This window comes from Phyllobates terribilis, unplaced genomic scaffold, assembly GCF_046119375.1.
Source record: "Phyllobates terribilis strain yellow unplaced genomic scaffold, ASM4611937v1 Scaffold_27__1_contigs__length_16484149, whole genome shotgun sequence".
Lineage (NCBI taxonomy): Eukaryota > Metazoa > Chordata > Amphibia > Anura > Dendrobatidae > Phyllobates > Phyllobates terribilis.
Window position 1 is genome coordinate 13,880,795 of NW_027362787.1, and position 26,358 is coordinate 13,907,152.

At 46.1% G+C, this 26,358-nt stretch overlaps 17 non-coding genes and 5 pseudogenes across 17 annotated transcripts; all 22 read left to right on the plus strand.

The window, feature by feature from the left end:
* Nucleotides 1–416: 416 nt before the first annotated feature.
* LOC141177962 (U2 spliceosomal RNA) lies at nt 417–599 on the plus strand. Its single transcript, XR_012254453.1, has one exon. It is a non-coding gene; the product is annotated as a U2 spliceosomal RNA (small nuclear RNA).
* Nucleotides 600–1,714: 1,115 nt separating this feature from the next.
* LOC141177295 (U2 spliceosomal RNA) lies at nt 1,715–1,905 on the plus strand. Its single transcript, XR_012253903.1, has one exon. It is a non-coding gene; the product is annotated as a U2 spliceosomal RNA (small nuclear RNA).
* A 1,115-nt stretch (nt 1,906–3,020) lies between these two features.
* Nucleotides 3,021–3,112, plus strand: LOC141178174 (U2 spliceosomal RNA; annotated as a pseudogene).
* Nucleotides 3,113–3,906: 794 nt separating this feature from the next.
* LOC141177896 (U2 spliceosomal RNA) lies at nt 3,907–4,090 on the plus strand. Its single transcript, XR_012254417.1, has one exon. It is a non-coding gene; the product is annotated as a U2 spliceosomal RNA (small nuclear RNA).
* Nucleotides 4,091–5,205: 1,115 nt separating this feature from the next.
* On the plus strand, nt 5,206–5,396 carry LOC141177296 (U2 spliceosomal RNA). Its single transcript, XR_012253904.1, has one exon. It is a non-coding gene; the product is annotated as a U2 spliceosomal RNA (small nuclear RNA).
* Nucleotides 5,397–6,511: 1,115 nt separating this feature from the next.
* On the plus strand, nt 6,512–6,603 carry LOC141178175 (U2 spliceosomal RNA; annotated as a pseudogene).
* A 793-nt stretch (nt 6,604–7,396) lies between these two features.
* On the plus strand, nt 7,397–7,581 carry LOC141177929 (U2 spliceosomal RNA). The gene has a single exon (XR_012254438.1). It is a non-coding gene; the product is annotated as a U2 spliceosomal RNA (small nuclear RNA).
* Nucleotides 7,582–8,696: 1,115 nt separating this feature from the next.
* On the plus strand, nt 8,697–8,812 carry LOC141178081 (U2 spliceosomal RNA; annotated as a pseudogene).
* A 524-nt stretch (nt 8,813–9,336) lies between these two features.
* On the plus strand, nt 9,337–9,518 carry LOC141177669 (U2 spliceosomal RNA). Its single transcript, XR_012254242.1, has one exon. It is a non-coding gene; the product is annotated as a U2 spliceosomal RNA (small nuclear RNA).
* A 1,115-nt stretch (nt 9,519–10,633) lies between these two features.
* LOC141177297 (U2 spliceosomal RNA) lies at nt 10,634–10,824 on the plus strand. The gene has a single exon (XR_012253905.1). It is a non-coding gene; the product is annotated as a U2 spliceosomal RNA (small nuclear RNA).
* Nucleotides 10,825–11,939: 1,115 nt separating this feature from the next.
* Nucleotides 11,940–12,030, plus strand: LOC141178007 (U2 spliceosomal RNA; annotated as a pseudogene).
* Nucleotides 12,031–12,867: 837 nt separating this feature from the next.
* Nucleotides 12,868–13,054, plus strand: LOC141177981 (U2 spliceosomal RNA). Its single transcript, XR_012254463.1, has one exon. It is a non-coding gene; the product is annotated as a U2 spliceosomal RNA (small nuclear RNA).
* Nucleotides 13,055–14,169: 1,115 nt separating this feature from the next.
* On the plus strand, nt 14,170–14,360 carry LOC141177298 (U2 spliceosomal RNA). Its single transcript, XR_012253906.1, has one exon. It is a non-coding gene; the product is annotated as a U2 spliceosomal RNA (small nuclear RNA).
* Nucleotides 14,361–15,475: 1,115 nt separating this feature from the next.
* Nucleotides 15,476–15,666, plus strand: LOC141177410 (U2 spliceosomal RNA). Its single transcript, XR_012254007.1, has one exon. It is a non-coding gene; the product is annotated as a U2 spliceosomal RNA (small nuclear RNA).
* Nucleotides 15,667–16,781: 1,115 nt separating this feature from the next.
* On the plus strand, nt 16,782–16,872 carry LOC141178008 (U2 spliceosomal RNA; annotated as a pseudogene).
* Nucleotides 16,873–17,709: 837 nt separating this feature from the next.
* LOC141177982 (U2 spliceosomal RNA) lies at nt 17,710–17,896 on the plus strand. Its single transcript, XR_012254464.1, has one exon. It is a non-coding gene; the product is annotated as a U2 spliceosomal RNA (small nuclear RNA).
* Nucleotides 17,897–19,011: 1,115 nt separating this feature from the next.
* LOC141177300 (U2 spliceosomal RNA) lies at nt 19,012–19,202 on the plus strand. The gene has a single exon (XR_012253908.1). It is a non-coding gene; the product is annotated as a U2 spliceosomal RNA (small nuclear RNA).
* A 1,115-nt stretch (nt 19,203–20,317) lies between these two features.
* On the plus strand, nt 20,318–20,508 carry LOC141177411 (U2 spliceosomal RNA). Its single transcript, XR_012254008.1, has one exon. It is a non-coding gene; the product is annotated as a U2 spliceosomal RNA (small nuclear RNA).
* A 1,115-nt stretch (nt 20,509–21,623) lies between these two features.
* LOC141177301 (U2 spliceosomal RNA) lies at nt 21,624–21,814 on the plus strand. Its single transcript, XR_012253909.1, has one exon. It is a non-coding gene; the product is annotated as a U2 spliceosomal RNA (small nuclear RNA).
* Nucleotides 21,815–22,929: 1,115 nt separating this feature from the next.
* LOC141177303 (U2 spliceosomal RNA) lies at nt 22,930–23,120 on the plus strand. Its single transcript, XR_012253910.1, has one exon. It is a non-coding gene; the product is annotated as a U2 spliceosomal RNA (small nuclear RNA).
* A 1,112-nt stretch (nt 23,121–24,232) lies between these two features.
* Nucleotides 24,233–24,423, plus strand: LOC141177304 (U2 spliceosomal RNA). The gene has a single exon (XR_012253911.1). It is a non-coding gene; the product is annotated as a U2 spliceosomal RNA (small nuclear RNA).
* Nucleotides 24,424–25,538: 1,115 nt separating this feature from the next.
* LOC141177305 (U2 spliceosomal RNA) lies at nt 25,539–25,729 on the plus strand. Its single transcript, XR_012253912.1, has one exon. It is a non-coding gene; the product is annotated as a U2 spliceosomal RNA (small nuclear RNA).
* Nucleotides 25,730–26,358: the final 629 nt, after the last annotated feature.

Sequence of the window (26,358 nt, forward strand, 5' to 3'; positions counted from 1 at the left end):
CTAGGATTTTGTCGGGATGCGGTTCCCTTACGGGTTCCTCTCTTGGCAGGTCTAGGGGGGGAGTGTGTGGCCATCAGGTGCCGCTCCCCCCTGAACCCCACTGGCTCTCCTCTTTCGGGAGGAGAGCGTTGTTGGCTCCCCTCTTCCGGGAGGGGAGCACAGTCTTTGGCTCCCAGTGCCTTGCTCGGGTGAGAACTCGGGCAGGTATTGGGGGTAAGATTGGGTCGCCTCTGGCTCCGGCTGGAGGTGGCTATTTGTCTCTGTTCCTCGCTGTGGCCTTCTGGCTCGGAGGGACGGGGAATGGTTTGGGGGACCCTTCTCCTTTTGGAGAGGGTTTCAAGAAGACCAGAATCCTAGTGCACTTTTTTTTGTGGCACTTGTCACTTTTTTAAGCGCACTCGGGTTTTGTACACGAATTCGGGCTTTCGATAAAAAAAAAAAAAAAATCTGTTCTTATCAGTTTAATATCTGATACGTCCCCTATCTGGGGACCATATAATAAATGGATTTTTAGAACAGGGAGATGGAAAAAGAGCTTGCTCTGTCCACTCCACGCATTGACCTGGTATTGCAGTATCTCCAGGACCGGTGCACCCCTTCTTTAATGCAGTTTCTAAAATCAAAAAGAATTGAATTCAATGTTTTTTGTTCATTTTGCTTGTTTGTCGGATTTTGGGATGGACTCTTTGGCTTTGCTTTTCTTCTCCTCATTGGATTTTTCATGTTCAAAGTTGCAGAAGCCAGATTACAAGCTCATTTTGGTTCAACTTCAGCAACTGTGCATTGCATTGCCATGTAATGTGATGCAATGCTATCTTTCTAGCTCTCCCTTTTTACTTCCTTTTGGATAAACAGACATATTAGGCAAGCATTTTGGAGCTTTCACCTAAATAACTACAGGTGGTGAGATAAGCTGCACAATATAATTGACCTTTCAGTATATTGTTGCACACACACCATCTATTTAGCAAATGCCCTTGTTATCAACAGCAGCCTTTTAAACTCACCTGAGCTAACAGGTATGTGCGCTGGTTACTCTGCTGCGCTTAAAATTTCTTTTTTGGTTTGCTACAATGCCTTTTCTGAAACGTTGTCTCCTTCTGCTGGAACACTGACTTCTTTCATTTAATGCCTGCAGACTATAAAAGAGAACCCAACCCAAAAAGTTTGGTTGATTAGTCTGTGGCATTCTGTTAAACTGTTGCTTATGGCGGTCTCTGTGAGCTTCTCAGCGACATTCAGCCAGCCAGGTATCCTGCCTGCAGTAGATGGAATGTGGCAATGGAACGCTGGCTGCGCGTGTCATAATAGGCTCTGAGCCTTTATATACCTGTGCACAGCAGCAGCCACCTTCAGTCTGCTGCTGGACAGCCAGCAGCAGCAGCAGCAGGAGAGGTATGTAATCAGGAGCCCTCCTGCTAAGGGTAGACAGCTGCTCGTTCCACCCCACCCCCCGCCTTAATTGGTTCTCCTCCCTTCCAACGGTGTTGAGGCGGGTGGGAACAGCAGGGGGTGAAGGTGCTGTGTTTAAAGAGGTGGAGTTATGCAGATCTAAAACGCGTGGATTGCAGCAGCAGCAAGCCGAAAAGTGCAGGCATGTAAGGGATCTAGAGGTTGACAACATGTCTTCTTAACGGGAGTCCAGAAGCTCATCTCCACAAATGGACTTTTCAGGATCCTTGGGTGGCTCCGTAGTTTGAAACCAATTCTGGTTATCGCTTCTCGGCCTTTTGGCTAAGATCAAGTGTAGTATCTGTTCTTATCAGTTTAATATCTGATACGTCCCCTATCTGGGGACCATATATTAAATGGATTTTTAGAACAGGGAGATGGAAAAAGAGCTTGCTCTGTCCACTCCACGCATTGACCTGGTATTGCAGTATCTCCAGGACCGGTGCACCCCTTCTTTAATGCAGTTTCTAAAATCAGAAAGAATTGAATTCAATGTTTTTTGTTCATTTTGCTTGTTTGTCGGATTTTGGGATGGACTCTTTGGCTTTGCTTTTCTTCTCCTCATTGGATTTTTCATGTTCAAAGTTGCAGAAGCCAGATTACAAGCTCATTTTGGTTCAACTTCAGCAACTGTGCATTGCATTGCCATGTAATGTGATGCAATGCTATCTTTCTAGCTCTCCCTTTTTACTTCCTTTTGGATAAACAGACATATTAGGCAAGCATTTTGGAGCTTTCACCTAAATAACTACAGGTGGTGAGATAAGCTGCACAATATAATTGACCTTTCAGTATATTGTTGCACACACACCATCTATTTAGCAAATGCCCTTGTTATCAACAGCAGCCTTTTAAACTCACCTGAGCTAACAGGTATGTGCGCTGGTTACTCTGCTGCGCTTAAAATTTCTTTTTTGGTTTGCTACAATGCCTTTTCTGAAACGTTGTCTCCTTCTGCTGGAACACTGACTTCTTTCATTTAATGCCTGCAGACTATAAAAGAGAACCCAACCCAAAAAGTTTGGTTGATTAGTCTGTGGCATTCTGTTAAACTGTTGCTTATGGCGGTCTCTGTGAGCTTCTCAGCGACATTCAGCCAGCCAGGTATCCTGCCTGCAGTAGATGGAATGTGGCAATGGAACGCTGGCTGCGCATGTCATAATAGGCTCTGAGCCTTTATATACCTGTGCACAGCAGCAGCCACCTTCAGTCTGCTGCTGGACAGCCAGCAGCAGCAGCAGCAGGAGAGGTATGTAATCAGGAGCCCTCCTGCTAAGGGTAGACAGCTGCTCGTTCCACCCCACCCCCCGCCTTAATTGGTTCTCCTCCCTTCCAACGGTGTTGAGGCGGGTGGGAACAGCAGGGGGTGAAGGTGCTGTGTTTAAAGAGGTGGAGTTATGCAGATCTAAAACGCGTGGATTGCAGCAGCAGCAAGCCGAAAAGTGCAGGCATGTAAGGGATCTAGAGGTTGACAACATGTCTTCTTAACGGGAGTCCAGGAGCTCATCTCCACAAATGGACTTTTCAGGATCCTTGGGTGGCTCCGTAGTTTGAAACCAATTCTGGTTATCGCTTCTCGGCCTTTTGGCTAAGATCAAGTGTAGTATCTTTCGAAAAGGCGGTTTTGGATGTTGGCCGCCCTAGTAGATTGATACATTATGCACACTGGGGTTTAGGCGCTTGTTAGTACGCCAGGTGGCTAATATAGTCATCTGGTGGAAAGCATGGCCCCCCAGGATCGACGCCATTGGGCCGGGGAAGATCGAAAGCCCGAAGTGTGAAGTGCCCCAGGAGTGGTGACCCTGGGGTGCCTTAACTCACTGGGATTGGGAACCCCACTTGAGTTTATGGCACATTTGCACAAGCACTTCAAATTTTCTTTCTTCGCACACACCCTTATTCCGGGCCTTCTGGCCTTAGGATGGGGAATTTTTCAATTCCCGGTCGAAGGTCCGGGCAGTATTATACTGTGAAACCTTCACTATTTATTTAATTTCTTTGTCACTGTGTGTCCACTTATTCACGTGTGTCACGTCCTACTAGGATTTTGTCGGGATGCGGTTCCCTTACGGGTTCCTCTCTTGGCAGGTCTAGGGGGGGAGTGTGTGGCCATCAGGTTCCGCACCCCCCTGAACCCCCCTGGCTCTCCTCTTTCGGGAGGAGAGCGTTGTTGGCTCCCCTCTTCCGGGAGGGGAGCACAGTCTTTGGCTCCCAGTGCCTTGCTCGGGTGAGAACTCGGGCAGGTGCTGGGGGTAAGATTGGGTCGCCTCTGGCTTCGGCTGGAGGTGGCTTTTTGTCCCTGTTCCTCGCTGTGGCCTTTTGGCTCGGAGGGACGGGGAATGGTTTGGGGGACCCTTCTCCTTTTGGAGAGGGTTTCAAGAAGACCAGCATCCTAGTGCACTTTTTTTGTGGCACTTGTCACTTTTTTAAGCGCACTCGGGTTTTGTACACGAATTCGGGCTTTCAAAAAAAAAAAAAAAAAAAATCTGTTCTTATCAGTTTAATATCTGATACGTCCCCTATCTGGGGACCATATATTAAATGGATTTTTAGAACAGGGAGATGGAAAAAGAGCTTGCTCTGTCCACTCCACGCATTGACCTGGTATTGCAGTATCTCCAGGACCGGTGCACCCCTTCTTTAATGCAGTTTCTAAAATCAGAAAGAATTGAATTCAATGTTTTTTGTTCATTTTGCTTGTTTCTCGGATTTTGGGATGGACTCTTTGGCTTTGCTTTTCTTCTCCTCATTGGATTTTTCATGTTCAAAGTTGCAGAAGCCAGATTACAAGCTCATTTTGGTTCAACTTCAGCAACTGTGCATTGCATTGCCATGTAATGTGATGCAATGCTATCTTTCTAGCTCTCCCTTTTTACTTCCTTTTGGATAAACAGAAATATTAGGCAAGCATTTTGGAGCTTTCACCTAAATAACTACAGGTGGTGAGATAAGCTGCACAATATAATTGACCTTTCAGTATATTGTTGCACACACACCATCTATTTAGCAAATGCCCTTGTTATCAACAGCAGCCTTTTAAACTCACCTGAGCTAACAGGTATGTGCGCTGGTTACTCTGCTGCGCTTAAAATTTCTTTTTTGGTTTGCTACAATGCCTTTTCTGAAACGTTGTCTCCTTCTGCTGGAACACTGACTTCTTTCATTTAATGCCTGCAGACTATAAAAGAGAACCCAACCCAAAAAGTTTGGTTGATTAGTCTGTGGCATTCTGTTAAACTGTTGCTTATGGCGGTCTCTGTGAGCTTCTCAGCGACATTCAGCCAGCCAGGTATCCTGCCTGCAGTAGATGGAATGTGGCAATGGAACGCTAGCTGCGCGTGTCATAATAGGCTCTGAGCCTTTATATACCTGTGCACAGCAGCAGCCACCTTCAGTCTGCTGCTGGACAGCCAGCAGCAGCAGCAGCAGGAGAGGTATGTAATCAGGAGCCCTCCTGCTAAGGGTAGACAGCTGCTCGTTCCACCCCACCCCCCGCCTTAATTGGTTCTCCTCCCTTCCAACGGTGTTGAGGCGGGTGGGAACAGCAGGGGGTGAAGGTGCTGTGTTTAAAGAGGTGGAGTTATGCAGATCTAAAACGCGTGGATTGCAGCAGCAGCAAGCCGAAAAGTGCAGGCATGTAAGGGATCTAGAGGTTGACAACATGTCTTCTTAACGGGAGTCCAGGAGCTCATCTCCACAAATGGACTTTTCAGGATCCTTGGGTGGCTCCGTAGTTTGAAACCAATTCTGGTTATCGCTTCTCGGCCTTTTGGCTAAGATCAAGTGTAGTATCTGTTCTTATCAGTTTAATATCTGATACGTCCCCTATCTGGGGACCATATATTAAATGGATTTTTAGAACAGGGAGATGGAAAAAGAGCTTGCTCTGTCCACTCCACGCATTGACCTGGTATTGCAGTATCTCCAGGACCGGTGCACCCCTTCTTTAATGCAGTTTCTAAAATCAGAAAGAATTGAATTCAATGATTTTTGTTCATTTTGCTTGTTTGTCGGATTTTGGGATGGTCTCTTTGGCTTTGCTTTTCTTCTCCTCATTGGATTTTTCATGTTCAAAGTTGCAGAAGCCAGATTACAAGCTCATTTTGGTTCAACTTCAGCAACTGTGCATTGCATTGCCATGTAATGTGATGCAATGCTATCTTTCTAGCTCTCCCTTTTTACTTCCTTTTGGATAAACAGACATATTAGGCAAGCATTTTGGAGCTTTCACCTAAATAACTACAGGTGGTGAGATAAGCTGCACAATATAATTGACCTTTCAGTATATTGTTGCACACACACCATCTATTTAGCAAATGCCCTTGTTATCAACAGCAGCCTTTTAAACTCACCTGAGCTAACAGGTATGTGCGCTGGTTACTCTGCTGCGCTTAAAATTTCTTTTTTGGTTTGCTACAATGCCTTTTCTGAAACGTTGTCTCCTTCTGCTGGAACACTGACTTCTTTCATTTAATGCCTGCAGACTATAAAAGAGAACCCAACCCAAAAAGTTTGGTTGATTAGTCTGTGGCATTCTGTTAAACTGTTGCTTATGGCGGTCTCTGTGAGCTTCTCAGCGACATTCAGCCAGCCAGGTATCCTGCCTGCAGTAGATGGAATGTGGCAATGGAACGCTGGCTGCGCGTGTCATAATAGGCTCTGAGCCTTTATATACCTGTGCACAGCAGCAGCCACCTTCAGTCTGCTGCTGGACAGCCAGCAGCAGCAGCAGCAGGAGAGGTATGTAATCAGGAGCCCTCCTGCTAAGGGTAGACAGCTGCTCGTTCCACCCCACCCCCCGCCTTAATTGGTTCTCCTCCCTTCCAACGGTGTTGAGGCGGGTGGGAACAGCAGGGGGTGAAGGTGCTGTGTTTAAAGAGGTGGAGTTATGCAGATCTAAAACGCGTGGATTGCAGCAGCAGCAAGCCGAAAAGTGCAGGCAAGTAAGGGATCTAGAGGTTGACAACATGTCTTCTTAACGGGAGTCCAGGAGCTCATCTCCACAAATGGACTTTTCAGGATCCTTGGGTGGCTCCGTAGTTTGAAACCAATTCTGGTTATCGCTTCTCGGCCTTTTGGCTAAGATCAAGTGTAGTATCTTTCGAAAAGGCGGTTTTGGATGTTGGCCGCCCTAGTAGATTGATACATTATGCACACTGGGGTTTAGGCGCTTGTTAGTACGCCAGGTGGCTAATATAGTCATCTGGTGGAAAGCATGGCCCCCCAGGATTGACGCCATTGGGCCGGGGAAGATCGAAAGCCCGAAGTGTGAAGTGCCCCAGGAGTGGTGACCCTGGGGTGCCTTAACTCACTGGGATTGGGAACCCCACTTGAGTTTATGGCACATTTGCACAAGCACTTCAAATTTTCTTTCTTCGCACACACCCTTATTCCGGGCCTTCTGGCCTTAGGATGGGGAATTTTTCAATTCCCGGTCGAAGGTCCGGGCAGTATTATACTGTGAAACCTTCACTATTTATTTAATTTCTTTGTCACTGTGTGTCCACTTATTCACGTGTGTCACGTCCTACTAGGATTTTGTCGGGATGCGGTTCCCTTACGGGTTCCTCTCTTGGCAGGTCTGGGGGGGAGTGTGTGGCCATCAGGTTCCGCTCCCCCCTGAACCCCCCTGGCTCTCCTCTTTCGGGAGGAGAGCGTTGTTGGCTCCCCTCTTCCGGGAGGGGAGCACAGTCTTTGGCTCCCAGTGCCTTGCTCGGGTGAGAACTCGGGCAGGTGCTGGGGGTAAGATTGGGTCGCCTCTGGCTTCGGCTGGAGGTGGCTTTTTGTCCCTGTTCCTCGCTGTGGCCTTTTGGCTCGGAGGGACGGGGAATGGTTTGGGGGACCCTTCTCCTTTTGGAGAGGGTTTCAAGAAGACCAGCATCCTAGTGCACTTTTTTTGTGGCACTTGTCACTTTTTTAAGCGCACTCGGGTTTTGTACACGAATTCGGGCTTTCAAAAAAAAAAAAAAAAAAAAATCTGTTCTTATCAGTTTAATATCTGATACGTCCCCTATCTGGGGACCATATATTAAATGGATTTTTAGAACAGGGAGATGGAAAAAGAGCTTGCTCTGTCCACTCCACGCATTGACCTGGTATTGCAGTATCTCCAGGACCGGTGCACCCCTTCTTTAATGCAGTTTCTAAAATCAGAAAGAATTGAATTCAATGTTTTTTGTTCATTTTGCTTGTTTGTCGGATTTTGGGATGGACTCTTTGGCTTTGATTTTCTTCTCCTCATTGGATTTTTCATGTTCAAAGTTGCAGAAGCCAGATTACAAGCTCATTTTGGTTCAACTTCAGCAACTGTGCATTGCATTGCCATGTAATGTGATGCAATGCTATCTTTCTAGCTCTCCCTTTTTACTTCCTTTTGGATAAACAGACATATTAGGCAAGCATTTTGGAGCTTTCACCTAAATAACTACAGGTGGTGAGATAAGCTGCACAATATAATTGACCTTTCAGTATATTGTTGCACACACACCATCTATTTAGCAAATGCCCTTGTTATCAACAGCAGCCTTTTAAACTCACCTGAGCTAACAGGTATGTGCGCTGGTTACTCTGCTGCGCTTAAAATTTCTTTTTTGGTTTGCTACAATGCCTTTTCTGAAACGTTGTCTCCTTCTGCTGGAACACTGACTTCTTTCATTTAATGCCTGCAGACTATAAAAGAGAACCCAACCCAAAAAGTTTGGTTGATTAGTCTGTGGCATTCTGTTAAACTGTTGCTTATGGCGGTCTCTGTGAGCTTCTCAGCGACATTCAGCCAGCCAGGTATCCTGCCTGCAGTAGATGGAATGTGGCAATGGAACGCTGGCTGCGCGTGTCATAATAGGCTCTGAGCCTTTATATACCTGTGCACAGCAGCAGCCACCTTCAGTCTGCTGCTGGACAGCCAGCAGCAGCAGCAGCAGGAGAGGTATGTAATCAGGAGCCCTCCTGCTAAGGGTAGACAGCTGCTCGTTCCACCCCACCCCCCGCCTTAATTGGTTCTCCTCCCTTCCAACGGTGTTGAGGCGGGTGGGAACAGCAGGGGGTGAAGGTGCTGTGTTTAAAGAGGTGGAGTTATGCAGATCTAAAACGCGTGGATTGCAGCAGCAGCAAGCCGAAAAGTGCAGGCATGTAAGGGATCTAGAGGTTGACAACATGTCTTCTTAACGGGAGTCCAGGAGCTCATCTCCACAAATGGACTTTTCAGGATCCTTGGGTGGCTCCGTAGTTTGAAACCAATTCTGGTTATCGCTTCTCGGCCTTTTGGCTAAGATCAAGTGTAGTATCTTTTGAAAAGGCAGTTTTGTCCTTGGGCTGCCCTAGTAAATTGATGCATATTACACACTGGTTTGGTGCACTTGTTAGTACGCCAGGTGGCTCATAGAGTTATCTGATGGAAAACATGGCCCTCCAGGATCGAAGTCACTAGGCTGGGTAAGTGTGAGGGCTTTGGAGCAATGTGCCCCAGGAGTAGGCGCCCTGGTGGGAGTCCAAGCTTACTGGGACTGGGAACCCCAGAAAGACTTGGCTTCGTTGCACGCCGCACCTTTGCCAATCATACTTTCTGAGCAACCCCCCCTATTCCTGGCCTCCGGGCTAGGAAGGGGAATTTTTATAAACCCGGTCGGAGGTCCGGTCAGCTTTGGGCTGAGAAACCAACACAGGCTCCAGCTCCACTAGGGTGGCAGCCTAGATGGAAGCTGGGAGCACGAAAACGGCTCTTCTCCGGCTTCGGCTAGGGAGAGCATCGGAGATCCCTGACCCTCGCTGTGGCCTTCTGGCTCGGAGGGATGGGGATGGTTTATTGGGGACCCTCTCCTCCGGGAAGGGTCCACATGAATCCTCGCCTCGTGCGCTGTTTTGGTGTGACTTCGGTCACATTTTTCAGTGCCTTGGATGCAGCTTCAATCAAAAAATCTGTTCTTATCAGTTTAATATCTGATACGTCCCCTATCTGGGGACCATATATTAAATGGATTTTTAGAACAGGGAGATGGAAAAAGAGCTTGCTCTGTCCACTCCACGCATTGACCTGGTATTGCAGTATCTCCAGGACCGGTGCACCCCTTCTTTAATGCAGTTTCTAAAATCAGAAAGAATTGAATTCAATGTTTTTTGTTCATTTTGCTTGTTTGTCGGATTTTGGGATGGACTCTTTGGCTTTGCTTTTCTTCTCCTCATTGGATTTTTCATGTTCAAAGTTGCAGAAGCCAGATTACAAGCTCATTTTGGTTCAACTTCAGCAACTGTGCATTGCATTGCCATGTAATGTGATGCAATGCTATCTTTCTAGCTCTCCCTTTTTACTTCCTTTTGGATAAACAGACATATTAGGCAAGCATTTTGGAGCTTTCACCTAAATAACTACAGGTGGTGAGATAAGCTGCACAATATAATTGACCTTTCAGTATATTGTTGCACACACACCATCTATTTAGCAAATGCCCTTGTTATCAACAGCAGCCTTTTAAACTCACCTGAGCTAACAGGTATGTGCGCTGGTTACTCTGCTGCGCTTAAAATTTCTTTTTTGGTTTGCTACAATGCCTTTTCTGAAACGTTGTCTCCTTCTGCTGGAACACTGACTTCTTTCATTTAATGCCTGCAGACTATAAAAGAGAACCCAACCCAAAAAGTTTGGTTGATTAGTCTGTGGCATTCTGTTAAACTGTTGCTTATGGCGGTCTCTGTGAGCTTCTCAGCGACATTCAGCCAGCCAGGTATCCTGCCTGCAGTAGATGGAATGTGGCAATGGAACGCTGGCTGCGCGTGTCATAATAGGCTCTGAGCCTTTATATACCTGTGCACAGCAGCAGCCACCTTCAGTCTGCTGCTGGACAGCCAGCAGCAGCAGCAGCAGGAGAGGTATGTAATCAGGAGCCCTCCTGCTAAGGGTAGACAGCTGCTCGTTCCACCCCACCCCCCGCCTTAATTGGTTCTCCTCCCTTCCAACGGTGTTGAGGCGGGTGGGAACAGCAGGGGGTGAAGGTGCTGTGTTTAAAGAGGTGGAGTTATGCAGATCTAAAACGCGTGGATTGCAGCAGCAGTAAGCCGAAAAGTGCAGGCATGTAAGGGATCTAGAGGTTGACAACATGTCTTCTTAACGGGAGTCCAGGAGCTCATCTCCACAAATGGACTTTTCAGGATCCTTGGGTGGCTCCGTAGTTTGAAACCAATTCTGGTTATCGCTTCTCGGCCTTTTGGCTAAGATCAAGTGTAGTATCTGTTCTTATCAGTTTAATATCTGATACGTCCCCTATCTGGGGACCATATATTAAATGGATTTTTAGAACAGGGAGATGGAAAAAGAGCTTGCTCTGTCCACTCCACGCATTGACCTGGTATTGCAGTATCTCCAGGACCGGTGCACCCCTTCTTTAATGCAGTTTCTAAAATCAGAAAGAATTGAATTCAATGTTTTTTGTTCATTTTGCTTGTTTGTCGGATTTTGGGATGGACTCTTTGGCTTTGCTTTTCTTCTCCTCATTGGATTTTTCATGTTCAAAGTTGCAGAAGCCAGATTACAAGCTCATTTTGGTTCAACTTCAGCAACTGTGCATTGCATTGCCATGTAATGTGATGCAATGCTATCTTTCTAGCTCTCCCTTTTTACTTCCTTTTGGATAAACAGACATATTAGGCAAGCATTTTGGAGCTTTCACCTAAATAACTACAGGTGGTGAGATAAGCTGCACAATATAATTGACCTTTCAGTATATTGTTGCACACACACCATCTATTTAGCAAATGCCCTTGTTATCAACAGCAGCCTTTTAAACTCACCTGAGCTAACAGGTATGTGCGCTGGTTACTCTGCTGCGCTTAAAATTTCTTTTTTGGTTTGCTACAATGCCTTTTCTGAAACGTTGTCTCCTTCTGCTGGAACACTGACTTCTTTCATTTAATGCCTGCAGACTATAAAAGAGAACCCAACCCAAAAAGTTTGGTTGATTAGTCTGTGGCATTCTGTTAAACTGTTGCTTATGGCGGTCTCTGTGAGCTTCTCAGCGACATTCAGCCAGCCAGGTATCCTGCCTGCAGTAGATGGAATGTGGCAATGGAACGCTGGCTGCGCGTGTCATAATAGGCTCTGAGCCTTTATATACCTGTGCACAGCAGCAGCCACCTTCAGTCTGCTGCTGGACAGCCAGCAGCAGCAGCAGCAGGAGAGGTATGTAATCAGGAGCCCTCCTGCTAAGGGTAGACAGCTGCTCGTTCCACCCCACCCCCCGCCTTAATTGGTTCTCCTCCCTTCCAACGGTGTTGAGGCGGGTGGGAACAGCAGGGGGTGAAGGTGCTGTGTTTAAAGAGGTGGAGTTATGCAGATCTAAAACGCGTGGATTGCAGCAGCAGCAAGCCGAAAAGTGCAGGCATGTAAGGGATCTAGAGGTTGACAACATGTCTTCTTAACGGGAGTCCAGGAGCTCATCTCCACAAATGGACTTTTCAGGATCCTTGGGTGGCTCCGTAGTTTGAAACCAATTCTGGTTATCGCTTCTCGGCCTTTTGGCTAAGATCAAGTGTAGTATCTGTTCTTATCGCTTCTCGGCCTTTTGGCTAAGATCAAGTGTAGTATCTTTCGAAAAGGCGGTTTTGGATGTTGGCCGCCCTAGTAGATTGATACATTATGCACACTGGGGTTTAGGCGCTTGTTAGTACGCCAGGTGGCTAATATAGTCATCTGGTGGAAAGCATGGCCCCCCAGGATCGACGCCATTGGGCCGGGGAAGATCGAAAGCCCGAAGTGTGAAGTGCCCCAGGAGTGGTGACCCTGGGGTGCCTTAACTCACTGGGATTGGGAACCCCACTTGAGTTTATGGCACATTTGCACAAGCACTTCAAATTTTCTTTCTTCGCACACACCCTTATTCCGGGCCTTCTGGCCTTAGGATGGGGAATTTTTCAATTCCCGGTCGAAGGTCCGGGCAGTATTATACTGTGAAACCTTCACTATTTATTTAATTTCTTTGTCACTGTGTGTCCACTTATTCACGTGTGTCACGTCCTACTAGGATTTTGTCGGGATGCGGTTCCCTTACGGGTTCCTCTCTTGGCAGGTCTAGGGGGGGAGTGTGTGGCCATCAGGTTCCGCTCCCCCCTGAACCCCCCTGGCTCTCCTCTTTTGGGAGGAGAGCGTTGTTGGCTCCCCTCTTCCGGGAGGGAAGCACAGTCTTTGGCTCCCAGTGCCTTGCTCGGGTGAGAACTCGGGCAGGTGCTGGGGGTAAGATTGGGTCGCCTCTGGCTTCGGCTGGAGGTGGCTTTTTGTCCCTGTTCCTCGCTGTGGCCTTTTGGCTCGGAGGGACGGGGAATGATTTGGGGGACCCTTCTCCTTTTGGAGAGGGTTTCAAGAAGACCAGCATCCTAGTGCACTTTTTTTGTGGCACTTGTCACTTTTTTAAGCGCACTCGGGTTTTGTACACGAATTCGGGCTTTCGATAAAAAAAAAAAAAAATCTGTTCTTATCGGTTTAATATCTGATACGTCCCCTATCTGGGGACCATATATTAAATGGATTTTTAGAACAGGGAGATGGAAAAAGAGCTTGCTCTGTCCACTCCACGCATTGACCTGGTATTGCAGTATCTCCAGGACCGGTGCACCCCTTCTTTAATGCAGTTTCTAAAATCAGAAAGAATTGAATTCAATGTTTTTTGTTCATTTTGCTTGTTTGTCGGATTTTGGGATGGACTCTTTGGCTTTGCTTTTCTTCTCCTCATTGGATTTTTCATGTTCAAAGTTGCAGAAGCCAGATTACAAGCTCATTTTGGTTCAACTTCAGCAACTGTGCATTGCATTGCCATGTAATGTGATGCAATGCTATCTTTCTAGCTCTCCCTTTTTACTTCCTTTTGGATAAACAGACATATTAGGCAAGCATTTTGGAGCTTTCACCTAAATAACTACAGGTGGTGAGATAAGCTGCACAATATAATTGACCTTTCAGTATATTGTTGCACACACACCATCTATTTAGCAAATGCCCTTGTTATCAACAGCAGCCTTTTAAACTCACCTGAGCTAACAGGTATGTGCGCTGGTTACTCTGCTGCGCTTAAAATTTCTTTTTTGGTTTGCTACAATGCCTTTTCTGAAACGTTGTCTCCTTCTGCTGGAACACTGACTTCTTTCATTTAATGCCTGCAGACTATAAAAGAGAACCCAACCCAAAAAGTTTGGTTGATTAGTCTGTGGCATTCTGTTAAACTGTTGCTTATGGCGGTCTCTGTGAGCTTCTCAGCGACATTCAGCCAGCCAGGTATCCTGCCTGCAGTAGATGGAATGTGGCAATGGAACGCTGGCTGCGCGTGTCATAATAGGCTCTGAGCCTTTATATACCTGTGCACAGCAGCAGCCACCTTCAGTCTGCTGCTGGACAGCCAGCAGCAGCAGCAGCAGGAGAGGTATGTAATCAGGAGCCCTCCTGCTAAGGGTAGACAGCTGCTCGTTCCACCCCACCCCCCGCCTTAATTGGTTCTCCTCCCTTCCAACGGTGTTGAGGCGGGTGGGAACAGCAGGGGGTGAAGGTGCTGTGTTTAAAGAGGTGGAGTTATGCAGATCTAAAACGCGTGGATTGCAGCAGCAGCAAGCCGAAAAGTGCAGGCATGTAAGGGATCTAGAGGTTGACAACATGTCTTCTTAACGGGAGTCCAGGAGCTCATCTCCACAAATGGACTTTTCAGGATCCTTGGGTGGCTCCGTAGTTTGAAACCAATTCTGGTTATCGCTTCTCGGCCTTTTGGCTAAGATCAAGTGTAGTATCTGTTCTTATCAGTTTAATATCTGATACGTCCCCTATCTGGGGACCATATATTAAATGGATTTTTAGAACAGGGAGATGGAAAAAGAGCTTGCTCTGTCCACTCCACGCATTGACCTGGTATTGCAGTATCTCCAGGACCGGTGCACCCCTTCTTTAATGCAGTTTCTAAAATCAGAAAGAATTGAATTCAATGTTTTTTGTTCATTTTGCTTGTTTGTCGGATTTTGGGATGGACTCTTTGGCTTTGCTTTTCTTCTCCTCATTGGATTTTTCATGTTCAAAGTTGCAGAAGCCAGATTACAAGCTCATTTTGGTTCAACTTCAGCAACTGTGCATTGCATTGCCATGTAATGTGATGCAATGCTATCTTTCTAGCTCTCCCTTTTTACTTCCTTTTGGATAAACAGACATATTAGGCAAGCATTTTGGAGCTTTCACCTAAATAACTACAGGTGGTGAGATAAGCTGCACAATATAATTGACCTTTCAGTATATTGTTGCACACACACCATCTATTTAGCAAATGCCCTTGTTATCAACAGCAGCCTTTTAAACTCACCTGAGCTAACAGGTATGTGCGCTGGTTACTCTGCTGCGCTTAAAATTTCTTTTTTGGTTTGCTACAATGCCTTTTCTGAAACGTTGTCTCCTTCTGCTGGAACACTGACTTCTTTCATTTAATGCCTGCAGACTATAAAAGAGAACCCAACCCAAAAAGTTTGGTTGATTAGTCTGTGGCATTCTGTTAAACTGTTGCTTATGGCGGTCTCTGTGAGCTTCTCAGCGACATTCAGCCAGCCAGGTATCCTGCCTGCAGTAGATGGAATGTGGCAATGGAACGCTGGCTGCGCGTGTCATAATAGGCTCTGAGCCTTTATATACCTGTGCACAGCAGCAGCCACCTTCAGTCTGCTGCTGGACAGCCAGCAGCAGCAGCAGCAGGAGAGGTATGTAATCAGGAGCCCTCCTGCTAAGGGTAGACAGCTGCTCGTTCCACCCCACCCCCCGCCTTAATTGGTTCTCCTCCCTTCCAACGGTGTTGAGGCGGGTGGGAACAGCAGGGGGTGAAGGTGCTGTGTTTAAAGAGGTGGAGTTATGCAGATCTAAAACGCGTGGATTGCAGCAGCAGCAAGCCGAAAAGTGCAGGCATGTAAGGGATCTAGAGGTTGACAACATGTCTTCTTAACGGGAGTCCAGGAGCTCATCTCCACAAATGGACTTTTCAGGATCCTTGGGTGGCTCCGTAGTTTGAAACCAATTCTGGTTATCGCTTCTCGGCCTTTTGGCTAAGATCAAGTGTAGTATCTGTTCTTATCAGTTTAATATCTGATACGTCCCCTATCTGGGGACCATATATTAAATGGATTTTTAGAACAGGGAGATGGAAAAAGAGCTTGCTCTGTCCACTCCACGTATTGACCTGGTATTGCAGTATCTCCAGGACCGGTGCACCCCTTCTTTAATGCAGTTTCTAAAATCAGAAAGAATTGAATTCAATGTTTTTTGTTCATTTTGCTTGTTTGTCGGATTTTGGGATGGACTCTTTGGCTTTGCTTTTCTTCTCCTCATTGGATTTTTCATGTTCAAAGTTGCAGAAGCCAGATTACAAGCTCATTTTGGTTCAACTTCAGCAACTGTGCATTGCATTGCCATGTAATGTGATGCAATGCTATCTTTCTAGCTCTCCCTTTTTACTTCCTTTTGGATAAACAGACATATTAGGCAAGCATTTTGGAGCTTTCACCTAAATAACTACAGGTGGTGAGATAAGCTGCACAATATAATTGACCTTTCAGTATATTGTTGCACACACACCATCTATTTAGCAAATGCCCTTGTTATCAACAGCAGCCTTTTAAACTCACCTGAGCTAACAGGTATGTGCGCTGGTTACTCTGCTGCGCTTAAAATTTCTTTTTTGGTTTGCTACAATGCCTTTTCTGAAACGTTGTCTCCTTCTGCTGGAACACTGACTTCTTTCATTTAATGCCTGCAGACTATAAAAGAGAACCCAACCCAAAAAGTTTGGTTGATTAGTCTGTGGCATTCTGTTAAACTGTTGCTTATGGCGGTCTCTGTGAGCTTCTCAGCGACATTCAGCCAGCCAGGTATCCTGCCTGCAGTAGATGGAATGTGGCAATGGAACGCTGGCTGCGCGTGTCATAATAGGCTCTGAGCCTTTATATACCTGTGCACAGCAGCAGCCACCTTCAGTCTGCTGCTGGACAGCCAGCAGCAGCAGCAGCAGGAGAGGTATGTAATCAGGAGCCCTCCTGCTAAGGGTAGACAGCTGCTCGTTCCACCCCACCCCCCGCCTTAATTGGTTCTCCTCCCTTCCAACGGTGTTGAGGCGGGTGGGAACAGCAGGGGGTGAAGGTGCTGTGTTTAAAGAGGTGGAGTTATGCAGATCTAAAACGCGTGGATTGCAGCAGCAGCAAGCCGAAAAGTGCAGGCATGTAAGGGATCTAGAGGTTGACAACATGTCTTCTTAACGGGAGTCCAGGAGCTCATCTCCACAAATGGACTTTTCAGGATCCTTGGGTGGCTCCGTAGTTTGAAACCAATTCTGGTTATCGCTTCTCGGCCTTTTGGCTAAGATCAAGTGTAGTATCTGTTCTTATCGCTTCTCGGCCTTTTGGCTAAGATCAAGTGTAGTATCTTTCGAAAAGGCGGTTTTGGATGTTGGCCGCCCTAGTAGATTGATACATTATGCACACTGGGGTTTAGGCGCTTGTTAGTACGCCAGGTGGCTAATATAGTCATCTGGTGGAAAGCATGGCCCCCCAGGATCGACGCCATTGGGCCGGGGAAGATCGAAAGCCCGAAGTGTGAAGTGCCCCAGGAGTGGTGACCCTGGGGTGCCTTAACTCACTGGGATTGGGAACCCCACTTGAGTTTATGGCACATTTGCACAAGCACTTCAAATTTTCTTTCTTCGCACACACCCTTATTCCGGGCCTTCTGGCCTTAGGATGGGGAATTTTTCAATTCCCGGTCGAAGGTCCGGGCAGTATTATACTGTGAAACCTTCACTATTTATTTAATTTCTTTGTCACTGTGTGTCCACTTATTCACGTGTGTCACGTCCTACTAGGATTTTGTCGGGATGCGGTTCCCTTACGGGTTCCTCTCTTGGCAGGTCTAGGGGGGGAGTGTGTGGCCATCAGGTTCCGCTCCCCCCTGAACCCCCCTGGCTCTCCTCTTTTGGGAGGAGAGCGTTGTTGGCTCCCCTCTTCCGGGAGGGAAGCACAGTCTTTGGCTCCCAGTGCCTTGCTCGGGTGAGAACTCGGGCAGGTGCTGGGGGTAAGATTGGGTCGCCTCTGGCTTCGGCTGGAGGTGGCTTTTTGTCCCTGTTCCTCGCTGTGGCCTTTTGGCTCGGAGGGACGGGGAATGATTTGGGGGACCCTTCTCCTTTTGGAGAGGGTTTCAAGAAGACCAGCATCCTAGTGCACTTTTTTTGTGGCACTTGTCACTTTTTTAAGCGCACTCGGGTTTTGTACACGAATTCGGGCTTTCGATAAAAAAAAAAAAAAATCTGTTCTTATCGGTTTAATATCTGATACGTCCCCTATCTGGGGACCATATATTAAATGGATTTTTAGAACAGGGAGATGGAAAAAGAGCTTGCTCTGTCCACTCCACGCATTGACCTGGTATTGCAGTATCTCCAGGACCGGTGCACCCCTTCTTTAATGCAGTTTCTAAAATCAGAAAGAATTGAATTCAATGTTTTTTGTTCATTTTGCTTGTTTGTCGGATTTTGGGATGGACTCTTTGGCTTTGCTTTTCTTCTCCTCATTGGATTTTTCATGTTCAAAGTTGCAGAAGCCAGATTACAAGCTCATTTTGGTTCAACTTCAGCAACTGTGCATTGCATTGCCATGTAATGTGATGCAATGCTATCTTTCTAGCTCTCCCTTTTTACTTCCTTTTGGATAAACAGACATATTAGGCAAGCATTTTGGAGCTTTCACCTAAATAACTACAGGTGGTGAGATAAGCTGCACAATATAATTGACCTTTCAGTATATTGTTGCACACACACCATCTATTTAGCAAATGCCCTTGTTATCAACAGCAGCCTTTTAAACTCACCTGAGCTAACAGGTATGTGCGCTGGTTACTCTGCTGCGCTTAAAATTTCTTTTTTGGTTTGCTACAATGCCTTTTCTGAAACGTTGTCTCCTTCTGCTGGAACACTGACTTCTTTCATTTAATGCCTGCAGACTATAAAAGAGAACCCAACCCAAAAAGTTTGGTTGATTAGTCTGTGGCATTCTGTTAAACTGTTGCTTATGGCGGTCTCTGTGAGCTTCTCAGCGACATTCAGCCAGCCAGGTATCCTGCCTGCAGTAGATGGAATGTGGCAATGGAACGCTGGCTGCGCGTGTCATAATAGGCTCTGAGCCTTTATATACCTGTGCACAGCAGCAGCCACCTTCAGTCTGCTGCTGGACAGCCAGCAGCAGCAGCAGCAGGAGAGGTATGTAATCAGGAGCCCTCCTGCTAAGGGTAGACAGCTGCTCGTTCCACCCCACCCCCCGCCTTAATTGGTTCTCCTCCCTTCCAACGGTGTTGAGGCGGGTGGGAACAGCAGGGGGTGAAGGTGCTGTGTTTAAAGAGGTGGAGTTATGCAGATCTAAAACGCGTGGATTGCAGCAGCAGCAAGCCGAAAAGTGCAGGCATGTAAGGGATCTAGAGGTTGACAACATGTCTTCTTAACGGGAGTCCAGGAGCTCATCTCCACAAATGGACTTTTCAGGATCCTTGGGTGGCTCCGTAGTTTGAAACCAATTCTGGTTATCGCTTCTCGGCCTTTTGGCTAAGATCAAGTGTAGTATCTGTTCTTATCAGTTTAATATCTGATACGTCCCCTATCTGGGGACCATATATTAAATGGATTTTTAGAACAGGGAGATGGAAAAAGAGCTTGCTCTGTCCACTCCACGCATTGACCTGGTATTGCAGTATCTCCAGGACCGGTGCACCCCTTCTTTAATGCAGTTTCTAAAATCAGAAAGAATTGAATTCAATGTTTTTTGTTCATTTTGCTTGTTTGTCGGATTTTGGGATGGACTCTTTGGCTTTGCTTTTCTTCTCCTCATTGGATTTTTCATGTTCAAAGTTGCAGAAGCCAGATTACAAGCTCATTTTGGTTCAACTTCAGCAACTGTGCATTGCATTGCCATGTAATGTGATGCAATGCTATCTTTCTAGCTCTCCCTTTTTACTTCCTTTTGGATAAACAGACATATTAGGCAAGCATTTTGGAGCTTTCACCTAAATAACTACAGGTGGTGAGATAAGCTGCACAATATAATTGACCTTTCAGTATATTGTTGCACACACACCATCTATTTAGCAAATGCCCTTGTTATCAACAGCAGCCTTTTAAACTCACCTGAGCTAACAGGTATGTGCGCTGGTTACTCTGCTGCGCTTAAAATTTCTTTTTTGGTTTGCTACAATGCCTTTTCTGAAACGTTGTCTCCTTCTGCTGGAACACTGACTTCTTTCATTTAATGCCTGCAGACTATAAAAGAGAACCCAACCCAAAAAGTTTGGTTGATTAGTCTGTGGCATTCTGTTAAACTGTTGCTTATGGCGGTCTCTGTGAGCTTCTCAGCGACATTCAGCCAGCCAGGTATCCTGCCTGCAGTAGATGGAATGTGGCAATGGAACGCTGGCTGCGCGTGTCATAATAGGCTCTGAGCCTTTATATACCTGTGCACAGCAGCAGCCACCTTCAGTCTGCTGCTGGACAGCCAGCAGCAGCAGCAGCAGGAGAGGTATGTAATCAGGAGCCCTCCTGCTAAGGGTAGACAGCTGCTCGTTCCACCCCACCCCCCGCCTTAATTGGTTCTCCTCCCTTCCAACGGTGTTGAGGCGGGTGGGAACAGCAGGGGGTGAAGGTGCTGTGTTTAAAGAGGTGGAGTTATGCAGATCTAAAACGCGTGGATTGCAGCAGCAGCAAGCCGAAAAGTGCAGGCATGTAAGGGATCTAGAGGTTGACAACATGTCTTCTTAACGGGAGTCCAGGAGCTCATCTCCACAAATGGACTTTTCAGGATCCTTGGGTGGCTCCGTAGTTTGAAACCAATTCTGGTTATCGCTTCTCGGCCTTTTGGCTAAGATCAAGTGTAGTATCTGTTCTTATCAGTTTAATATCTGATACGTCCCCTATCTGGGGACCATATATTAAATGGATTTTTAGAACAGGGAGATGGAAAAAGAGCTTGCTCTGTCCACTCCACGTATTGACCTGGTATTGCAGTATCTCCAGGACCGGTGCACCCCTTCTTTAATGCAGTTTCTAAAATCAGAAAGAATTGAATTCAATGTTTTTTGTTCATTTTGCTTGTTTGTCGGATTTTGGGATGGACTCTTTGGCTTTGCTTTTCTTCTCCTCATTGGATTTTTCATGTTCAAAGTTGCAGAAGCCAGATTACAAGCTCATTTTGGTTCAACTTCAGCAACTGTGCATTGCATTGCCATGTAATGTGATGCAATGCTATCTTTCTAGCTCTCCCTTTTTACTTCCTTTTGGATAAACAGACATATTAGGCAAGCATTTTGGAGCTTTCACCTAAATAACTACAGGTGGTGAGATAAGCTGCACAATATAATTGACCTTTCAGTATATTGTTGCACACACACCATCTATTTAGCAAATGCCCTTGTTATCAACAGCAGCCTTTTAAACTCACCTGAGCTAACAGGTATGTGCGCTGGTTACTCTGCTGCGCTTAAAATTTCTTTTTTGGTTTGCTACAATGCCTTTTCTGAAACGTTGTCTCCTTCTGCTGGAACACTGACTTCTTTCATTTAATGCCTGCAGACTATAAAAGAGAACCCAACCCAAAAAGTTTGGTTGATTAGTCTGTGGCATTCTGTTAAACTGTTGCTTATGGCGGTCTCTGTGAGCTTCTCAGCGACATTCAGCCAGCCAGGTATCCTGCCTGCAGTAGATGGAATGTGGCAATGGAACGCTGGCTGCGCGTGTCATAATAGGCTCTGAGCCTTTATATACCTGTGCACAGCAGCAGCCACCTTCAGTCTGCTGCTGGACAGCCAGCAGCAGCAGCAGCAGGAGAGGTATGTAATCAGGAGCCCTCCTGCTAAGGGTAGACAGCTGCTCGTTCCACCCCACCCCCCGCCTTAATTGGTTCTCCTCCCTTCCAACGGTGTTGAGGCGGGTGGGAACAGCAGGGGGTGAAGGTGCTGTGTTTAAAGAGGTGGAGTTATGCAGATCTAAAACGCGTGGATTGCAGCAGCAGCAAGCCGAAAAGTGCAGGCATGTAAGGGATCTAGAGGTTGACAACATGTCTTCTTAACGGGAGTCCAGGAGCTCATCTCCACAAATGGACTTTTCAGGATCCTTGGGTGGCTCCGTAGTTTGAAACCAATTCTGGTTATCGCTTCTCGGCCTTTTGGCTAAGATCAAGTGTAGTATCTGTTCTTATCAGTTTAATATCTGATACGTCCCCTATCTGGGGACCATATATTAAATGGATTTTTAGAACAGGGAGATGGAAAAAGAGCTTGCTCTGTCCACTCCACGCATTGACCTGGTATTGCAGTATCTCCAGGACCGGTGCACCCCTTCTTTAATGCAGTTTCTAAAATCAGAAAGAATTGAATTCAATGTTTTTTGTTCATTTTGCTTGTTTGTCGGATTTTGGGATGGACTCTTTGGCTTTGCTTTTCTTCTCCTCATTGGATTTTTCATGTTCAAAGTTGCAGAAGCCAGATTACAAGCTCATTTTGGTTCAACTTCAGCAACTGTGCATTGCATTGCCATGTAATGTGATGCAATGCTATCTTTCTAGCTCTCCCTTTTTACTTCCTTTTGGATAAACAGACATATTAGGCAAGCATTTTGGAGCTTTCACCTAAATAACTACAGGTGGTGAGATAAGCTGCACAATATAATTGACCTTTCAGTATATTGTTGCACACACACCATCTATTTAGCAAATGCCCTTGTTATCAACAGCAGCCTTTTAAACTCACCTGAGCTAACAGGTATGTGCGCTGGTTACTCTGCTGCGCTTAAAATTTCTTTTTTGGTTTGCTACAATGCCTTTTCTGAAACGTTGTCTCCTTCTGCTGGAACACTGACTTCTTTCATTTAATGCCTGCAGACTATAAAAGAGAACCCAACCCAAAAAGTTTGGTTGATTAGTCTGTGGCATTCTGTTAAACTGTTGCTTATGGCGGTCTCTGTGAGCTTCTCAGCGACATTCAGCCAGCCAGGTATCCTGCCTGCAGTAGATGGAATGTGGCAATGGAACGCTGGCTGCGCGTGTCATAATAGGCTCTGAGCCTTTATATACCTGTGCACAGCAGCAGCCACCTTCAGTCTGCTGCTGGACAGCCAGCAGCAGCAGCAGCAGGAGAGGTATGTAATCAGGAGCCCTCCTGCTAAGGGTAGACAGCTGCTCGTTCCACCCCACCCCCCGCCTTAATTGGTTCTCCTCCCTTCCAACGGTGTTGAGGCGGGTGGGAACAGCAGGGGGTGAAGGTGCTGTGTTTAAAGAGGTGGAGTTATGCAGATCTAAAACGCGTGGATTGCAGCAGCAGCAAGCCGAAAAGTGCAGGCATGTAAGGGATCTAGAGGTTGACAACATGTCTTCTTAACGGGAGTCCAGGAGCTCATCTCCACAAATGGACTTTTCAGGATCCTTGGGTGGCTCCGTAGTTTGAAACCAATTCTGGTTATCGCTTCTCGGCCTTTTGGCTAAGATCAAGTGTAGTATCTGTTCTTATCAGTTTAATATCTGATACGTCCCCTATCTGGGGACCATATATTAAATGGATTTTTAGAACAGGGAGATGGAAAAAGAGCTTGCTCTGTCCACTCCACGCATTGACCTGGTATTGCAGTATCTCCAGGACCGGTGCACCCCTTCTTTAATGCAGTTTCTAAAATCAGAAAGAATTGAATTCAATGTTTTTTGTTCATTTTGCTTGTTTGTCGGATTTTGGGATGGACTCTTTGGCTTTGCTTTTCTTCTCCTCATTGGATTTTTCATGTTCAAAGTTGCAGAAGCCAGATTACAAGCTCATTTTGGTTCAACTTCAGCAACTGTGCATTGCATTGCCATGTAATGTGATGCAATGCTATCTTTCTAGCTCTCCCTTTTTACTTCCTTTTGGATAAACAGACATATTAGGCAAGCATTTTGGAGCTTTCACCTAAATAACTACAGGTGGTGAGATAAGCTGCACAATATAATTGACCTTTCAGTATATTGTTGCACACACACCATCTATTTAGCAAATGCCCTTGTTATCAACAGCAGCCTTTTAAACTCACCTGAGCTAACAGGTATGTGCGCTGGTTACTCTGCTGTGCTTAAAATTTCTTTTTTGGTTTGCTACAATGCCTTTTCTGAAACGTTGTCTCCTTCTGCTGGAACACTGACTTCTTTCATTTAATGCCTGCAGACTATAAAAGAGAACCCAACCCAAAAAGTTTGGTTGATTAGTCTGTGGCATTCTGTTAAACTGTTGCTTATGGCGGTCTCTGTGAGCTTCTCAGCGACATTCAGCCAGCCAGGTATCCTGCCTGCAGTAGATGGAATGTGGCAATGGAACGCTGGCTGCGCGTGTCATAATAGGCTCTGAGCCTTTATATACCTGTGCACAGCAGCAGCCACCTTCAGTCTGCTGCTGGACAGCCAGCAGCAGCAGCAGGAGAGGTATGTAATCAGGAGCCCTCCTGCTAAGGGTAGACAGCTGCTCGTTCCACCCCACCCCCCGCCTTAATTGGTTCTCCTCCCTTCCAACGGTGTTGAGGCGGGTGGGAACAGCAGGGGGTGAAGGTGCTGTGTTTAAAGAGGTGGAGTTATGCAGATCTAAAACGCGTGGATTGCAGCAGCAGCAAGCCGAAAAGTGCAGGCATGTAAGGGATCTAGAGGTTGACAACATGTCTTCTTAACGGGAGTCCAGGAGCTCATCTCCACAAATGGACTTTTCAGGATCCTTGGGTGGCTCCGTAGTTTGAAACCAATTCTGGTTATCGCTTCTCGGCCTTTTGGCTAAGATCAAGTGTAGTATCTGTTCTTATCAGTTTAATATCTGATACGTCCCCTATCTGGGGACCATATATTAAATGGATTTTTAGAACAGGGAGATGGAAAAAGAGCTTGCTCTGTCCACTCCACGCATTGACCTGGTATTGCAGTATCTCCAGGACCGGTGCACCCCTTCTTTAATGCAGTTTCTAAAATCAGAAAGAATTGAATTCAATGTTTTTTGTTCATTTTGCTTGTTTGTCGGATTTTGGGATGGACTCTTTGGCTTTGCTTTTCTTCTCCTCATTGGATTTTTCATGTTCAAAGTTGCAGAAGCCAGATTACAAGCTCATTTTGGTTCAACTTCAGCAACTGTGCATTGCATTGCCATGTAATGTGATGCAATGCTATCTTTCTAGCTCTCCCTTTTTACTTCCTTTTGGATAAACAGACATATTAGGCAAGCATTTTGGAGCTTTCACCTAAATAACTACAGGTGGTGAGATAAGCTGCACAATATAATTGACCTTTCAGTATATTGTTGCACACACACCATCTATTTAGCAAATGCCCTTGTTATCAACAGCAGCCTTTTAAACTCACCTGAGCTAACAGGTATGTGCGCTGGTTACTCTGCTGCGCTTAAAATTTCTTTTTTGGTTTGCTACAATGCCTTTTCTGAAACGTTGTCTCCTTCTGCTGGAACACTGACTTCTTTCATTTAATGCCTGCAGACTATAAAAGAGAACCCAACCCAAAAAGTTTGGTTGATTAGTCTGTGGCATTCTGTTAAACTGTTGCTTATGGCGGTCTCTGTGAGCTTCTCAGCGACATTCAGCCAGCCAGGTATCCTGCCTGCAGTAGATGGAATGTGGCAATGGAACGCTGGCTGCGCGTGTCATAATAGGCTCTGAGCCTTTATATACCTGTGCACAGCAGCAGCCACCTTCAGTCTGCTGCTGGACAGCCAGCAGCAGCAGCAGCAGGAGAGGTATGTAATCAGGAGCCCTCCTGCTAAGGGTAGACAGCTGCTCGTTCCACCCCACCCCCCGCCTTAATTGGTTCTCCTCCCTTCCAACGGTGTTGAGGCGGGTGGGAACAGCAGGGGGTGAAGGTGCTGTGTTTAAAGAGGTGGAGTTATGCAGATCTAAAACGCGTGGATTGCAGCAGCAGCAAGCTGAAAAGTGCAGGCATGTAAGGGATCTAGAGGTTGACAACATGTCTTCTTAACGGGAGTCCAGGAGCTCATCTCCACAAATGGACTTTTCAGGATCCTTGGGTGGCTCCGTAGTTTGAAACCAATTCTGGTTATCGCTTCTCGGCCTTTTGGCTAAGATCAAGTGTAGTATCTGTTCTTATCAGTTTAATATCTGATACGTCCCCTATCTGGGGACCATATATTAAATGGATTTTTAGAACAGGGAGATGGAAAAAGAGCTTGCTCTGTCCACTCCACGCATTGACCTGGTATTGCAGTATCTCCAGGACCGGTGCACCCCTTCTTTAATGCAGTTTCTAAAATCAGAAAGAATTGAATTCAATGTTTTTTGTTCATTTTGCTTGTTTGTCGGATTTTGGGATGGACTCTTTGGCTTTGCTTTTCTTCTCCTCATTGGATTTTTCATGTTCAAAGTTGCAGAAGCCAGATTACAAGCTCATTTTGGTTCAACTTCAGCAACTGTGCATTGCATTGCCATGTAATGTGATGCAATGCTATCTTTCTAGCTCTCCCTTTTTACTTCCTTTTGGATAAACAGACATATTAGGCAAGCATTTTGGAGCTTTCACCTAAATAACTACAGGTGGTGAGATAAGCTGCACAATATAATTGACCTTTCAGTATATTGTTGCACACACACCATCTATTTAGCAAATGCCCTTGTTATCAACAGCAGCCTTTTAAACTCACCTGAGCTAACAGGTATGTGCGCTGGTTACTCTGCTGCGCTTAAAATTTCTTTTTTGGTTTGCTACAATGCCTTTTCTGAAACGTTGTCTCCTTCTGCTGGAACACTGACTTCTTTCATTTAATGCCTGCAGACTATAAAAGAGAACCCAACCCAAAAAGTTTGGTTGATTAGTCTGTGGCATTCTGTTAAACTGTTGCTTATGGCGGTCTCTGTGAGCTTC